Below are 17,819 nucleotides of genomic sequence, written 5' to 3' on the forward strand. Positions count from 1 at the left end.
TTGCCTAAATTGAATAATTCATCACATTTTAAGATTTTATTTCTTATTTTAAATAATTTTAGCGCCTATCTGGCACCATTAATTTCTTTTGCATAATAACTATAATTTAATTAATATTAATAAATACTATTTTATAATACCATAAATATTTTGATCATAATTAATTTCAATCGTAAATTCTTTTATCCTTTCTATATACTGAGATTTTTGTAGTGGTGTTGTATCGATGAAACTGATTCATTTTTTTATTAGATACTTAAAAAATTTAAAGAATAGGCATATTTAAATTTCATATGAGCCAGAGAAAGAAAGAAAGGCAAGACGAAAAAAAAACATATGAAAATTATTTACAATTTCATTTCACAATCTTTTTCCATGATTGAAAATGCCTTATATTATAACATTTCATCTATTTTTCGGACAATCAATCAATAAATATTGCTTCAAGGTTATTGTCTATCACCTTTACTAAAGTTACGAAAAATTAATTAAGTTGCTGATAAATCTCCTTTAAAAACTTTTCAGTGTTTTTTTAATAAAGATGATAATGAATATTAAAAATATTTTAGTAAATTAATTCATAAGCTGATAATTCTCATTTAAAAATTTATTTATGACTCAAGAATATTTTAAAAAATAGGACTTATCTGGTAATGACGAGTTCAATAACAAAAATTAACACATGAATTTATGGTATTTTATTAATATACGAATATTTAAATTTTATATATTGAAAAACAATATAAAGAATATTTGCGCTTTTTTATGTAAACCATTATTATATAATTAATAAGTTACATTATAATACTACTGCCATATACATTTAAAAAATAAATTTTTATTCAATATCAACTTCCCAACAATTTAGAGATATGCAATGTTTGAGTGTTGTTGACGACATTTTATTTCTCTTTTTAGTTATACATTCGACTGCCTTACTAAAGATTCTTTCGCTAGCAACACTCGTGGTTTGTTGAGCTAAGAAATCTTTAGCCATTAAAGATAAATTAGGATATGAATTTTTATTATTCGACCACCATTCTAATACATTTGTTATTGGACTTGCTACATCTTCTCTTAAATAAAGCGATATTTCGTCGGTCAATGGATCATTTTGTAACGCACCCCTAAATAATAAATATATATATATGTATGTAATCATATATTTACTTTCTTAGAATGTTATGCATGCTTACAGAAAATGGTAATGCCTCATTATCCAAGATATCATTTTCAGAGGCTGATGACTTTGATGTGTTGTTATATTTCGTATATAAAGTTTTAAATTGATGAAAAAATTCCGATTTATTTATAAATTTAGGTAAAAATTTCTGCTTTGTTTTAGGGTCCAATATACTTGATATAAAATTGGAAATTGATGTCATATGTTTAATATATTTTTGACATTTTGTTAACATCACCTCCGCTGTATTTTTCAATACGGTATCACCAGTAATATAATCATTTAAAATATTTTCAATGCAGTTTATGAATAATACAGATGAGCCAATGGTTGTATTTGTAGCTGATGAAGCTTCTAAAGTAATCTTGTAAAAGGGTTTTAAAAAATCCTCTACATCTTTTAAAAAAATTGATTCTTCATTATTTATAAATAATTGGCCATCTTGGTGGCTCCCTTTTTTCCCCAATTTATTGACTGCATCTAAATTCTATAAAAAAAAATATTAAACATAAAAAGTAAACATAATTACTTTGTTAATAGAGGATATCATCAAAAATTTAGAATTCCATCTAGTTACGACATCAAGTGGTATGCGTATACCTCCAGTTATGTCTAAAAATTCTTTCATATATTTTGGTGATGTGTGCAATTTTTTGACAAATTTATTTATTTTTTCTAATTTATCATTCAAAACAATCATTCCCTCACCCACAATAATATTTATTATGTGAGCAAGACACCTATGGTTATACAAAGATGAACCATATAACTCTGTATAAGTTTCACTCAATATACGCGATGCTGCTAACATGTTTTTAGCATTATCATGAGTAACCGCCATAACTTTATCATGAATTTTAAATGATTCGAGAGAAGCTTGGATAGATTGTGATATTTCTGTCCCCGTATGTGGGTGAGGTAATTCAATTAAATCAAGTAGGAGATTAACAAATTTCCAATCATTATCAATATAATGTATTGTTATTGATAAATATGAGAAGGAATTTATTCCTGTCCATAAGTCAGTTGTCAGGCTGATTTTACTATTTACCTGTTTAAGGTCTTTAATAATTTTATTTTTAGATTTATGATATAAATCTTTTACATAGCAGGCAGCAGTTTGTCTGCACCAAATCTTCTCATTTTTAAATATAAATGAGAAAATATCTCGGAAAAATGGAGATTCTATTTTATTAAATGAGATGTTATTTTTTATTATATATCTTATAATCAATTTGTTTAATTGCGTATTTTCATGAGGAAGTAATTTCCTTATTCCTACTAAAGAATTAATTTTTTTATTTTTATTTTCTATTCTTAGATGAGAATGGGATATAGAAATATGTCGTTTTAAATTTGCTAAAAATATATATTATAATTGTATATTAAATTTTAAAAATACGTACTTGTGGCTGTATTTAAACTATAATGTGTATTGCAGTATATACATTTCCGACGAGATTTCGTCGGAGTCATTTTGAATATATTCGAAATATTTAAATTACTTGATGTAGATATATCAGAAATTTGTGATAAGTCACTTGTACTAGCATCTTGGCTAGTTATAGGCTCTATCTATATATTATTTATATAATAAAAAATATATTTTATCTTTTAAAATTGGTTTATTGTTATTATACAAAATGATAGTGTTGTTAAACAGCTCATTTTAATAAACACGGCTAACTCAATATTTTATCCAGATTATGTAAGCCTCGAGATTTTGTTTTAGATGTTCAACCCACTGTGCCACCTATGATCAAAATCTAAAGCTTGCATAACATTTCTCTCTATAATCTAAATAATAAATTTCATTTTTAATATATTTTTTATTATTTTAATATTATTTATTAAAATTATAATATCTATATTCTAGGTATTAATGTATAATTAAAAGAAGAGAAATGGTTTTGTCGGCGGGGCTTAATGACCCATGTATAAATATACATTTGGATCGACAAATTTTGATTGATATGGCCTTTTTTGGATCATCTGTGATCAATAATTGTTTTAAATGAAATTTAGTTTTAAAAAATATATTGTTGGAATTTTTGATTTGTTTAATTAATAATTATTGAAAATAAAGTGTACAAATGCTGTGTTAAATTATTTTGGAGTCAATGAAATAAATTATATAGAGAGCTCAAAACGCCCATAGTAAAATTGTGGGAGAGCTTGATATTAATACAGAAATATATAAATGTGGGAGTGAAAATGTATAAGTATTGAAATTCAGAGTAGTGCCGAAAGTTAATGCTCGAAGGGGAAAGAGATTTCAATTTATATGAATGTATAATTTTTGCAGAGATAAACAATTTTGTTTGTGACCAATGTGTGAAGAGATAATAAATTTTGGTTTAAAAAACGACGAAGGATGTAATAAGAGTGAAATGATTAGTTTCTAGATTAGAAATGAGTTGTACTTTGTGGGGTATAAAATATTCAAAATCATCTTGCGAGACAAATATTTGGAGATTTCATGGAATAGTGCGGTGATAAATAAAGAGAACGGCATAATGGTGCTCTAAAATGAATTAATTTGGTAGAAGCCAAAGTTTTAACGAGAGCGAGAATTTTTAATTAAAGTGTTCAAAAATAATGTAGCGACGAAAGCGTTGAATATAAATAAAAAGGGAAGTAGCAAGCGCTAGAAAAACTAAAAAAATATTTTTAAATAAAGCTTTAGAGGGGGAGAGATTTGATTTTTTTTAAAATATACATTGAATATAGCCACAAAAAAAGGAATGAGGTGAATACTAATGGGTTGAAATAACAAATCAGACGCGAAGGAGAAAATAATAAAAAAATGAGTTGGTTCTAAAGGGAAGAATATATTCACGAGTTTAAAATTGGATATAATTATGCGAAGAGAATATTTATTTATAAAAAAAGGGGTTTCTTAAAAAGGGTCATGTTATGTAAAGAATATTAAGGATAAAGGATATGCTAAAATAATTTTATTAATGTTTTTTTTTAATTTTGCTAAATTAAATCATAGAACATAATTATGTAAACGACAAAGACTTAATTATTTTTGAATAAACTACTAAATTAATTACTTACTATCAGGTCTGGTTCGGACATTTTAAAAATATATCATATTTATTTTTGATTTTTATAGCTAATAATGGCTATTTCAAATATTTGGTTTTAAAGTATACTGCCTGGCACAAGTATTTTTTTTTAAAAAAATTTCAGGCCCTGCCTGAGTATATTTAAAAAAAATTAAAATACGTCCTGGCCTGTATACCCGGAGATTTAGGGTCCGATATTTTTTTCGGTTTAATTATTTTTTTTATATAAATAAATTGTATATTTTTTTCAAATAATTGATTATAATTATTATATCCAAATTTTTATGTTAAATATATGCGTTTATGAATGTTGTATAAAGTAACTTATTATGTAACTAGTTTTTGAAATATAACTGCAACTAATTACATTTAATATTATTGAAATTTTAAACTATCGAAATATAAATATTACATCTGAATCTGGGTCAAACTCGCGAATATAGATTTCTTCATTGCTTATGATTTCCTGTCTATTTTCTTCTACATTGTAATAACAACTCTAATGGGTATACTAATATAAATTATATATATAAAAAAAATATTACATCATTCTCTTCCTGTTGAGAACTAATTATAAGACTATTCTTCTCTACCTCCAAGTATCTAGATAAGGTCTTTTTATTATAAAACATTTGGTTCCTTAATTTATTTATAAAAAATTAATTTACCTCTTGAGAATTTGAGTTTGAAAAAGACATTATAGAATTTAGCAAAAAAATTTTGAAAAGAATATACAAATAAAAATTTAAAATAATAATGGGAAAGAGAGAGAGAGTCGGGGGAGATATTGGCTATTTAATAATAATAATATTAAATTAATAAATATACAAAAAATTAATGGCGCCAGATAGGCGTAAAATTATTTAAAATAAGAAATAAAATCTCAAAATGTGATGAATTATTTAATTTAGGCAAATAAATAAACAAAACAACTTATAAAAATAAGGAAAATTATATGAAAATTTCAGAATATACTATTTTTTAAATTAAATTTTATTTTTTTGAAAAATCATTTTTCTAAAATTAAGGTATGGTATGGTTATTTATTGAATTAAGTCGTATATCAATTTTCACGTGAAACCAGATACCGGATTAAGAATAAAAAAAATGAATTAGAAGTTGCAATCATCAGATAATTCCGATGATCGATCATAATCACTCTTATCTAGGTTTGATTTTGAACCTCAAATATCAATATTGAAAAAGATATTTTTGTATAATTTATTTTCTAGGTTTTCAAAGATATTTTATTTATTTTAAACATTTATAAGTTTAAAAAAATCAATTGATAGTTAAATATATATATCATATTGAATCCTTTAAATAAATTGTAATTTACACCCTTCTTTTGTGTGATATAATCTTGACTTCATTTATAATTGAATTTTCTTTGCTTTTGGGAAAAAGTGTAAAATTAAATTTTTATCTACGTCGATGTTAGTTATATGCAAAAAATCCAAAAAGTATTTTTAATCTAATTACCTTCTCTCAACAATAATATCCAAAACAGTAATCGGTACTTTAGTATTAAAAATGTTAAAAATGAAGCATATATTTTTTAATGTTTACCTAATAAATTTTAAATAACTAATAAAAGTTTAAATTTTTAAATCGGTCAGCACTTTTAAAATTAGATGGAAGGGCGTAGGCTAATACCCAGCTTGTTTCAGAAATTATTTTAAAGATCTTAAAATTAACGATTATATTAATTGTCATATGTCACATCCTCATTTAAATTTTAAATTAACATGTTTACAATTTATTTTACTCTGTTACTTCAAAAAAGTTAAAAAAATAATGATTATGAGAATTATCACTAGTCTATGGTATATCTTCACTGAAATTTTAATATAACATGTTTACAATATATATTTTTACCCATTTGCTTCAAAAAATTTCAAAAAAACATATAAATGACGATTATGACAATTGTCACTTTTCTATGGTATATCTTCACTGAAATTTTAATATAACATGTTTACAATATATATTTTTACCCATTTGCTTAAAAAATTTCAAAAAAACGTATAAATGACGATTATGACAATTGTCACTTTTCTATGGTACATCTTCACTGAAATTTTAATATAACATGTTTACAATATATATTTTTACCCATATGCTCCAAAAAATTCCAAAAAAACCTATAAATGACAATTATGACAATTGTCACTTTTCTATGGTACATCTTCGCTTAAATTTTATTTTAACATGTTTACAATATATATTTTTACCCATTTGCTTCAAAAAATTTCAAAAAAACCTATAAATGACGATTATGACAATTGTCACTTTTCTATGGTACATCTTCACTGAAATTTTAATATAACATGTTTACAATATATATTTATACCTTGCTTTAAAATAATTTTAAAATAGTTCAAAAATATAACAATTTAAAATTTTAACCTGTTCCTTCAAAGAAAAAGAAATTCAAAAAAAAATATATTAAAAATGACTTATATATAACTCATATAGTTATTTTAATGACAAATTCTCACTTTACTTCTTTTTGTTTATCTTCTCTGATTAGTCGACTAAATTAGTCGTTTTAGTCGACTTATTAGTGGTTTTTAGTCGACTAATTAGTCGTTTTTAGTCGACTAATTAGTCCTTTTAGTCGACTAAATTAGTAGTTTTTAGTCGACTAATTAGTCGTTTTTAGTCGACTAATTAGTCGTTTTAGTCGACTAATTAGTCGTTTTAGTCGACTAAATTAGTCGTTTTAGTCGACTAAATTAGTCGTTTTAGTCGACTAAATTAGTCGACCAAATTAGTCGACTAATCGACTAATTTAGTCGCTAAAGTTTTTAGTCGAATTGTTCGACTAAAACTATTAGTTAGTCCTCTGTTAGTCGACTAAATTTAGTCGATTAACAACACTAGTCGGCACTACAGAAGGATTGGGATAAACCTCTAGTTGGCAACTCCGTTGCATTCCTTAAATCGAAGAGCCAACCAGAGGACAATTCTCTACTCTTTTCCATTTCCGCAGGTAGTGGATACGAATTTCTTGAGGCTTTCCCATCGCGAAACCTTGACCAGCTCCTAAGCAATGTTGAACTACGTCACGCCATAGGTCTTAGACTTAATTGTGATATGGTGATACTCTATCACTGTATCCCCTGTCAAACATCGGTCAACTCCAAAGGTCGTCACCCTTTGCACTGCAAGCGCTGTAGAGACAGATTCATTAGGCATTCAAAATGCAATGATACTATTGCCAGGGCCTTATAATCCGCCGACATCCCATCAACCCTCGAACATACCGGCCTTTACAATTCCGATGGTTCGACTATGATCCCTTAGAAGAGGGGGAATTCCTAACCTGGGATTTCTCATGCATCGATCCTCTTGCCCCTTCCAATATAAATAAAGGTGTCATACTAGATGCCGAGGCGAATAAACTAGCTAAATATTCGCCATCTCCTCCCGCCAATTATACATTCCTACCAGTAATCGCCACGACTCTAACGTCGTTTGGCTCTCATGCCCTGGCCTTCTTTAAAGAGCTGGGAAAACGGATCTCTGCTAGGACCGAGGATCCCAACGAGGGATTCTACCTACGCTAAATATTAGCCATAAACATAGTAAAATACAATTATCTCAGTTTTATTTTTTCAATATCCGAAACCCCCTAATTGAACACTATGCATAGGATAGACTTTGGCCATTTTGCTGCCTATTATATTGTTAACGTTAAAAGGGAACTTGAATCTCAATCAATAAAAAATAGCAAGAATTAATGACTTTATATAATTGTGATTTACTAATATTATATTTTTTTTACTTATTATAACTTACCTTGTAATAACATATTTTTATAATATATATATATATATAGATTATATATAATATATATAGATTATATATAGATTATATATATATATATAGATTATATATACGAAGTTCAGATAAAATCTTTAATTAATTTATTGTAAATTGAATAATATAATATAAGTATAACAATTAGAATATATTTATTTATAATTAAATTAGCCATTTTTTTAAAAAATTATCATCATTTAAACAACCACGTTATCATTAAGTACATGTTTAGCTTTACTAAACAAGCGCTCCACAGGAGCGCTTGATGGTAAAGGTGTGTTATATTCAATAAATGTTTTTTTTAAATTAACATAATTATTAAAAATATCAGTGAATCATCCTTAGAATAAAAATAATTATTTTATGACGAGTTTTTCCCAAAAAAAGTATCGATCCATGCATTCATTTGAAGGATCTGCATATGGTTGACCCTGTATATTTTCTAAATGGGCAATTAACCTTTTTTTTAGCAATAAATTCTGTGGCAGTTTATAAAAGGCCAATTGAGCTTAAATTTTGGGTGAATTATTGATTCCAATATATTACTGTCATCATATAGTGAAGGAATTCTATAATTTTTATTATATGCATATTGTTATGATCTTCACAAATAATAAAAATTGTATTTTTAAAAGAATTAATTACTTCTAAATGCCTCTTTAGGTTTGAACTGCTAATCTTTGAAGAATATAATTTGTTTTTGCATAGAACATTTTGCATAGATCATTGTATGGTTACTTCTATCCGTTTCACATAAAGTAAAATACTTACGTAAATTATGAAATGGTAAAAGATTCTCATTCTCACTTATATCTGCTGTCACATCAATAGAAGTAGATGTATCATCTTCTAAATCTATAATGGAGGATATTATTAAAACCTAGAATTTATATTATAATAAGTCTATAATGGAGGACATTATTAAAACCTAGAATTTATATTATAATATAATTAATAAATAAATATAACTTGCTCTTACAAAAAATTTGGGAAATTGTTGAAATATAAAATCTGGTGGAATGGTAGTTGATAAAATATGATGTAGATAGATATTTTTTTAAAAATAATATTTAAATTTAATTTTCAAAATTTTTATTTTATTTATTGCTTTTTAAGTAAAAAAAATAATTTTTAAAAGGATCGGGATCGAATAAAAAAATGATCTCGATCACGATCCACAATTTAAGGTCAGGATCTTAAATCCGAGAAAATTGACAAATTTAGGATCGAATCCAGGATCGGCGATCTTTTGATTCGATCCTTTAACAACTCTGAGAAATAATTACTCAAAATAAAAGACATATGTTATATGGCGTCTAGTTCTATAAATAAAATAAAATATTTTTATACATAAAAAATTCAATATAAAATTGTTAAATTTAAATATATTTAAAAAAATTTCCAAGGCCCCACCCGGCCCGATTTTTATTTTAAAATATTAGACCCGGCCCGAACTCGATTTTTGAAAAAATTAGGCTCGAGACCGACCCGAAGCCCGTTCAGGCCGGTTATGGGCCGGGCCTAGTTTTGCAGATCTCTATTTTATGGCATACATTTTTGTGAATAGTTTAAAAGGAATTTATTGGTAAATAAAAAGTTTTAATATTTTAATTTTATCATTTCACAGCCCTATATAGTACTAGTATAATGTATTAGAATATAATATTTTTAATATCTAATAATTATGATAATTATAATTTTACCAATTTCTTTATGTTCTTCAACTTGAGGCAAAATAGAATGAAAAGGCTCAATAATTGTTAAATCTAATTTTAATATGGTGTTAAATATATTATATTCTGTATTTGTTTTGGGTAAAAAAAATTGAGGCATTATAAATTATTTTAAACTAAAATTAAAAATAAAATAATTGTATTAATATAAATTTACAAAAACAAAAAAAAAATTTCTAAAATTAATTTAAAAATTCTACGAAAAAAAATCCCGCCCAATACGATTCTTATACTATTTACTTTTTTAAACATTCTCTTCTTTTTGATAATTTATTTATTATAACAAAATATCTCTAAAAAAATAAAATTTTCTGGTGCCAGCCAGGCGGTAAAAAAGGGGAGAAAAATGTAATTTAATTGTTAAAAAAATATATTCCGAATCCCCACATGGGTTTTAAATATTTTAAAAAAAGATTCTGAATAAAACGTGGAGATTCAAGATCTCGAATCCCCACGTTGGGATTCCGAATCCCATATGATTCTTTATCCCAATACGACAGATATAATATGGTTTTGAAATGAGTCATATATTTTTTTAAATACCATTTGCCGTTTTACTTCCTGTCGAATTATCGCGAGGTTAATAAATTTAAATAAAAATTAACTAGTGCGCGTTCTATATGTGATGAGATAAAAACTTCTCACTATTTTTAACCGATCATCTTAAACCAAATAAATATATTTATAGTTTGAGGAGCAAAATTAGTTGGATTTGTCCTCTTACAATTGACACATGGAGAAAATGATAACAATAGTATAAAGATAAAATTTTTAACCAAAATTAATATATTTAGCTGTATAGGGGTTTAAAAGATGAATATGAGTTTATTTTTATCCAAGTTGCCATCTAATTTAGATCGTCCTTAAAATAAAATGAACGATTGTTTTTATTAAGAAAAGTTTTAAAAATAAATTTTTCTTTCTAATTTTTTTTAGGCTAAAAGTATAATATCGATGGAGAAGAACATTTATGATACCAAAAACGACCAAGAACTTAAAATAAAATTTAAGTATCGTGATTTATTTAGATTGTCAGAGAGTCTGAACATTAATTTGCTAAACGAAGATATGAAGGAACTCAAATATATTTTGACTTTATGGGAAGTTGGGAAAGATCAGCTTAATGGGGCTTGTGTTGTTAATCGTGAAACACCCCATGAAGCGTATTCTCGATTTTATCGGATAAAATTATTATGCTCCTTTTTCAAATTTCACTCTATGGTATAAATTATATAAATATATTTATAAATATAGTATTTATTTTTTTAAATTTAAATTAAAGCCGGATTCCTACTTTAGATCCTTATTGTTGCTCCTAAAAAATGTGATATTTATAAATGACTTAAATCTATCCAAGACTCGCAATTACATAAACGGAGATTCAAACCAAATGTTAAGTATCCTAAGCGACATTTGCGAATTCTTAATGTTGCATAAAAATATAAATTTATCAAAACTGGCTATTGAATCGATATTTAACATGAATTTAAACCAATATAAAGATTTTATATACGATCATTTATGCATATCCCTACTTAAGGCTCAATACTATGCTGATAATAAAGTAAAATACTAAGATATCAAATAAATATTATAATATATATTTAATATAGTCAGATATTGCCACTAAATTCTTTAGGGAAGTTGAAGGGCATTTATTTTTAAAATCTAAAAGTTTACAAGGTCATATTATTAGATATAAATTACTTAGCAAAAGACTAATAATAGAGAAAAAATTTATGCAGCAGTTAGAAGAAGATAACGACAACGATAAAACCATTTTAAACATGTCCAAAGATATGTTTATAAAATCCATTAAATTGTTTAAAACTATTTCAAAGCCGTTAATCGATAAAAATATTTTGTCCGAGGATTTAAACTATATCGACCGAATTACAAGTTAATTAAAATTTTATAATATATGTGTTTACACTTATCACTCGACTGATTGACAAGATGTTTTCATATATTAGCACTTGATTGACAAGATGTTTTAATATTTATTAGCTTAGTCCTTTGATAAGATAGAAAAAATTAGGGTTGTGAACTCGATAAAAATATTAACCGGGTTTGATTTGGGTTCGGTTCAAGATAAAAAATAAATGGGTTTCGTTTAGGAGAATTGAACCTGGGGTTGGTTGGATTTAGGAATATCTGAATTGTATATAAAAAAAATTAAAATATATTTAAATCATAATTTTAAAAAAAAACTAGACATAAATTATATATAAAAGAAAATTTATATTTTATTTATAGGCAAAATATATTTAAAAATACAAAACATTATCAATTTTAAAAATTTTATTTAAACATATTATAGCATAATATCCTTCAAGAGTTGTTCGCTTATCCTCGATCTTCGGTGCTAACCTATATTAATTATATTTATATGAAAATATGATAAATTAATTTGGGTTGCAAGAAAATCAAATAAGATTTTGGATATTATATAAATCATGGGCTGCAACTTAGTAGACCCCAAAAAATGCAAAATAATTTTAATCTTTTAAAATCGCCAAATACAGTAATTATCTTTCCAATACATTTCGCTGCCGTTGGCCCTTTTTTAAGTATTTTCTCATACCTTTCTTTAAGTTATATCACTCGAAATCATAATGTCCAATAACTTCATCCTAACTAATATCAGATAAAATAGGCGCGGATATGGTTTTGATCCGACTATAAATTAACAAGATGCCTTTTCGCTAAATAAATTGAAAATATAAATATCATATAAATTATTAATATTTGTATTTACAATTATAAAAAATATAGCTATAACCGGTATGTAAATCACAGTAAAATATAGAATTAAACATATGATTTAAAAAATTTAATCAAAATATCATTCAAAATAATAATTTAATCTTCTCCTCTCATTTGTGCTTATACTAATTAATTGGTATTGTTGGCAAAATACACAGTAATTTTAATTATTTCGAAAAAATTCCAAAATATATTTTAAGCATGCAATTTGTTTCTTTGAAATTAATAGGCCTTTCAGATATATTTTTATCTTGTTAGCTAAATGTTTAATTTTTTTAATATCAAAATTTAATATGTTCATTAATTTGATTTGAAGATGTATCATATCAAAGGTCGAATAACAACCGTTATTTTATAGTGATCCTCAATTGATTTCACTTTAATATTGGAATCATTTGTTAGTCTAGGTGCAAGTCGAGGCTTGTGAATCTTGAAATCATAATTTTGCTTTCGCCTCAACAATAATATATATCTATTTAAAATGGTCGAATTTATTTTTTAGATTTCTAGGATATAATTTAATAATATTTGCGATTCTTATAGTTTCAGCCATATCCATATAATTTTTTTGAAAAATATTGCAAATTGTGGTGTAATTAAATTATTTATTAATACATTAAAGCAAAAAAAATCGGTTCTCGTATTGAACCTTAATGTATCTGCTTCAGGTAATTTTAATCTCCAAGGGCATTCAATAGGCACTTATGGATCCAAAAATGTTGTAGCATATTAATGTCGAAGGCTCCATCTTATCAGGCCTGCCTTTTGCAGTTTCTTTCTCCTTGAAGCACAAGAAGTCTTATAAATAGCAAATTCTCTCTCTTTGGATATCTTAACATTTCTAATACCTATTTTTATTTTCAAATATAGTTTATCCATTTTATTTTAATTAATCTGGACATCGAACTTTAAACCAACCTCAACCCGAACTTGGTTCAGAGATTTCTCACTAAACCCAAACTCAAACATAAGTCCTTTTTTTAGAAGGAGTCACAGCTCCGGTTATTAGTGGTTATAAATTAGAATTTTTTTTGGTTGATAAAATCTTATATTATATCCATCATTGAAGAGGTTTAGAAAAATTTTACGAAAATATACTTTAAATTTTGCGGCATACAATATTAATACTCAAGGAAGAAATATTTAAATTAATTTTAACATTTTGCTAGAATTTAAAATCGAATTATAACCTTTTTGAAATAGAATAATTTGCAATTCACAATTCATGCAAACCTTTTCATATATATTTTTTCAAAAGTTTTTGCTACGAACATAAATATTTCTTGGGTATTACTAAATATATTACTCAAGGGTTAATCTATTTTAATAAGTTATAAATAATTAAATATTTATATAGATATTGATTTCACACTAAAACTTGATATGCTCGATTATCTGCACGAAGCTATATATTCATTAGCTTTAAATTATCATTCAAGAGGATTATCACGCGAAGCTAAATGCTACTTAAACGAAGGGATTAACCTTGCCCAAAAATATTCCCAACCAATCAGGTGAAATTAAATTCTATTTTTTTGCATTTAATTTATTTTTATACAGATTATCAAAATATTTGGCTCATTTAATGTTGATCGAGGCTAAAGAATTAAATAATCAAAATATTTACATGTATATGGCTTTATACATAAAAATCAATTTTGATAAAAACTTTTTAAACATATTGCATCCTAATACTCGTCTTGACTATAATGCTTATTTTTTTAAACCTAAACTACTTATAAATAGTGTTTGCAACAATAAACCGAATTTTCCTCCAGGATATATGCACAATTATGATACGATCCAAAATATAGTTCAATATATTTCGACATTATTTAAAAAATATAGATTTGTCCATATAATGGCAGATTTTATCAATTTAAAATTCGAAGCTGCAATATATTTGTTAATGGCCATGACATTTATACAACCTAGCCATCATCATAAAAATAAAAGGGAAATTATTTTAAGACAATGTCATTATTTGCAGCAATGTTTAGATCTCTCTAATATTAATTTAAAACGGAGATGCCAATCATTGTTTTTGCCAATCATAAAATTGAACGCAATATTGTGTAGAATGGATAAGTCATATTCATTCTCCAATGATGATTTTAGCAATTTTTTATCAATTAATAAAACTGATAAATACTTATTTTTATATGATAAGGGCTTATTCGTTTTTAATGACATAAGCAATATATATCATAACACTATAACCAACGTTTGGTATGTTAGCTTAATTAATATAGCGTATCAAATCATTAATCATGGTTTTGATGATATTTTTGAAAAGATTCCCTTGTTTAGTTCGGTCTTAAATGAAGCCCAATTGGTTTTACGAACATTAAAAAATGAAGAACCGTCGAAACTTGATACATGTATCTTGTCCTCATTAATCATTTCTTTTATATTGATTGCCTGGAAAAATATAACTATATATGGCCCTGAAATTTTTCACAATATTGAGAAATTGAAAAAATCATTATCCGAAAGTCACCCATTTATCAAGGAAAATCATGGCCAATTAAGTAGCTCGAAGTCAAGTAACAGCATTTTATTAAACAAAGTCTATAGTCCTGAAAAGAAATTAATTTCGAAAATTAAGAAATTACGCATAAATAATGGCAATTCATACAAAACCGATAGAACTATAATGATTAGATCAAAAAATAAGATGGTCATTGATATTAACGCTCGCACCCAAACAATTCTACATAAAACATGCTCTAATATAAAAAAAAATTCTAAGATAAGATCCAAAAGTCTTTCACATCTATCTAATGACAGAATTATTTACACAGAGGACTTTGATGTAAAAATTAAAAGCTCTTTTTCCTGTGATACCTTAACTTCAATAAATTATTTAGATGAAAGTCATAATTTTGATACTTATATAGTTCAAAGTAATCAGGACATTCAAAAAATTTTAACAAATGGTAATTATAAATGTTTTTACTCTACCTTTCCAAAATCTTTTTATTTACATAATTTAATCACTCATTTATTTATAAAATTTAAAACTTGCTATCAGGGTTTGAAAAATGAAGATTTTTTCACCCAAAATCTATGAAGATCAAAAATATAAGATTTTTTTATATAAAAAAATCCCAGGGGGATTAAATCTTTTAAAATTTTTTTGCTAAAAACTTGAATTTTATGCGATATTTTTAATGGTGATATTTTCTATATAAATTTTTTATTAAATTTTTTTAAAATAATATTTTTATGCTTTATTTTTAAGGGTGATTTTTTCTATATAATTTTTTTTTCTATAATATTTTATACGTTATTTTTCATGATAAATTTTTCTATATAATTTTTTATGAGTTATTTTTAATTGCGATTTTTTCTATATAATTTTTTTAAATATATATGTCGTATGGGGTTTCGAATTCGTGGGGATTCGGAATCTCTCAATTTTAAATAATTTACTAAGAGCGATTTTTGGATTTTAAATATCTGATTTTACAGGAATTGTATTCCAACATGTGTAGAGTATTTACTCTATAAATTTCAACCAATTTCAGCGATAGACATTTTAGTATTTTTTAATTTATATGAAAAATCCATGTAAAAATTAATATAAATTATAAGTAGTTCTAAAGTTCATGGCAAAATTGTTTGAAATTTACATTTTGGGTATTCTACTCATGCTAGAATACATTTCCTGTTAAATCGAACTTTAAAATTTTTTAAATCGCTCTCGGTAAAGGATCTAAAATCAAGAGATTCAGAATCCCCACGGATTCCGAATTCCCACGGATTTCGAATCCCAATACGACATATATATTTTTTTATTATATTTTTTTTAAATAATTTTTTAATGCGTTATTTATTTTTAATGAGATTTTTTTATATAATTTTTTCTAATATACATTTATTAAAATTTTTGCGTTATTTTTAATGGTGATTTTTATATACAATTTTTTTAAAATATATATATTTTTTATTAAATTTTTTTAAAATAATATTTTATGCGTTATTTTCGAGGGTGGTTTTTTCCTTTACAATTTTTTTAAAGTATATATTTAATTTATTATATTTTTTACATTATTTTATATGATAATATCTTTGTATTTTAGCGTTTTGATATATAATTTAATTACAGCTTTTAGTTTTTTGTTATGAAAATGGCAATTATCATAATTTTTATCTTAGACTTTATTAAATTTTCTTAATTAAAATTGGTAAAGAAAAATATTTCAAACATTTCTCCTAGAAAACGTACAAGTTTATCAATATAATTTTATTAAGATGATAGCTCGCCACTCTAATTAAAATTCCTTCTCGATAAAACACTATTTAATAATGGGAAAAGAGACACGTATATTAGACCTAAAAGAGCTTACAAGCTAAATATATGATGTTCAATCCTTCTTGTAGAATGAATTTTAGCATAATTATTCAACCCTTTAAGTAAATATTGCTACATTATTTAAATTAATTTATATAAATCCTTTTAAGAAAATATATAATCTAATAAAATTAAATTAATATTTGCCTATGAAGAAATCATTTGCTTCTTACTATTATGAGCTCAGAATGAGACTTTATAAGACCATACTTTAAATTGACAATATATTATTATTTTTTAAATATTTAAATATAATTTATAAAATCATTATCATTAAGAAAACTATTGGACTATTGGAATTCTTTTTTTAAAAGATTCCAGCTCTGAATTTAACAAACAAATATTTTTTTTAGAATATTAAATTATTTCTTACTACATTGAGATCCGAATTGTACAATTTACAATTAATTATGTCCAAAATTGAAACAATGATACAAAATAAATAAAGATTTTTTTTTATCCATTAGTAATGATTACTAATACAATTTAGCAGAGTTGTTAAAGGATCGAATCAAAAGATCGCCGATCCTGGATTCGATCCTAAATTTGTCAATTTTCTCGGATTTAAGATCCTGACCTTAAATTGTGGATCGTGATCGAGATTATTTTTTTAAATATTCGATCCCGATCCTTTTAAAATTATTTTTTTATTTAAAAAGCAATTAATAAAATAAAAATTTTAAAAATTATATTATTTTAAAAAAAATATCTATCTACATCATATTTTATCAACCACCATTCCACCAGATTTTATATTTCAACAATTTCCTAAATTTTTTGTAAGAACAAGTTATATTTATTTGTTAATTATAATATAAATTCTAGGTTTTAATAATGTCCTCCATTATAGATTTAGAAGATGATACATCTACTTCTAT

Source organism: Gordionus sp. m RMFG-2023, chromosome 5 (genome assembly GCF_954871325.1).
Source record: "Gordionus sp. m RMFG-2023 chromosome 5, tfGorSpeb1-WG-v2, whole genome shotgun sequence".
Taxonomy (NCBI): domain Eukaryota; kingdom Metazoa; phylum Nematomorpha; class Gordioida; order Chordodea; family Parachordodidae; genus Gordionus; species Gordionus sp. m RMFG-2023.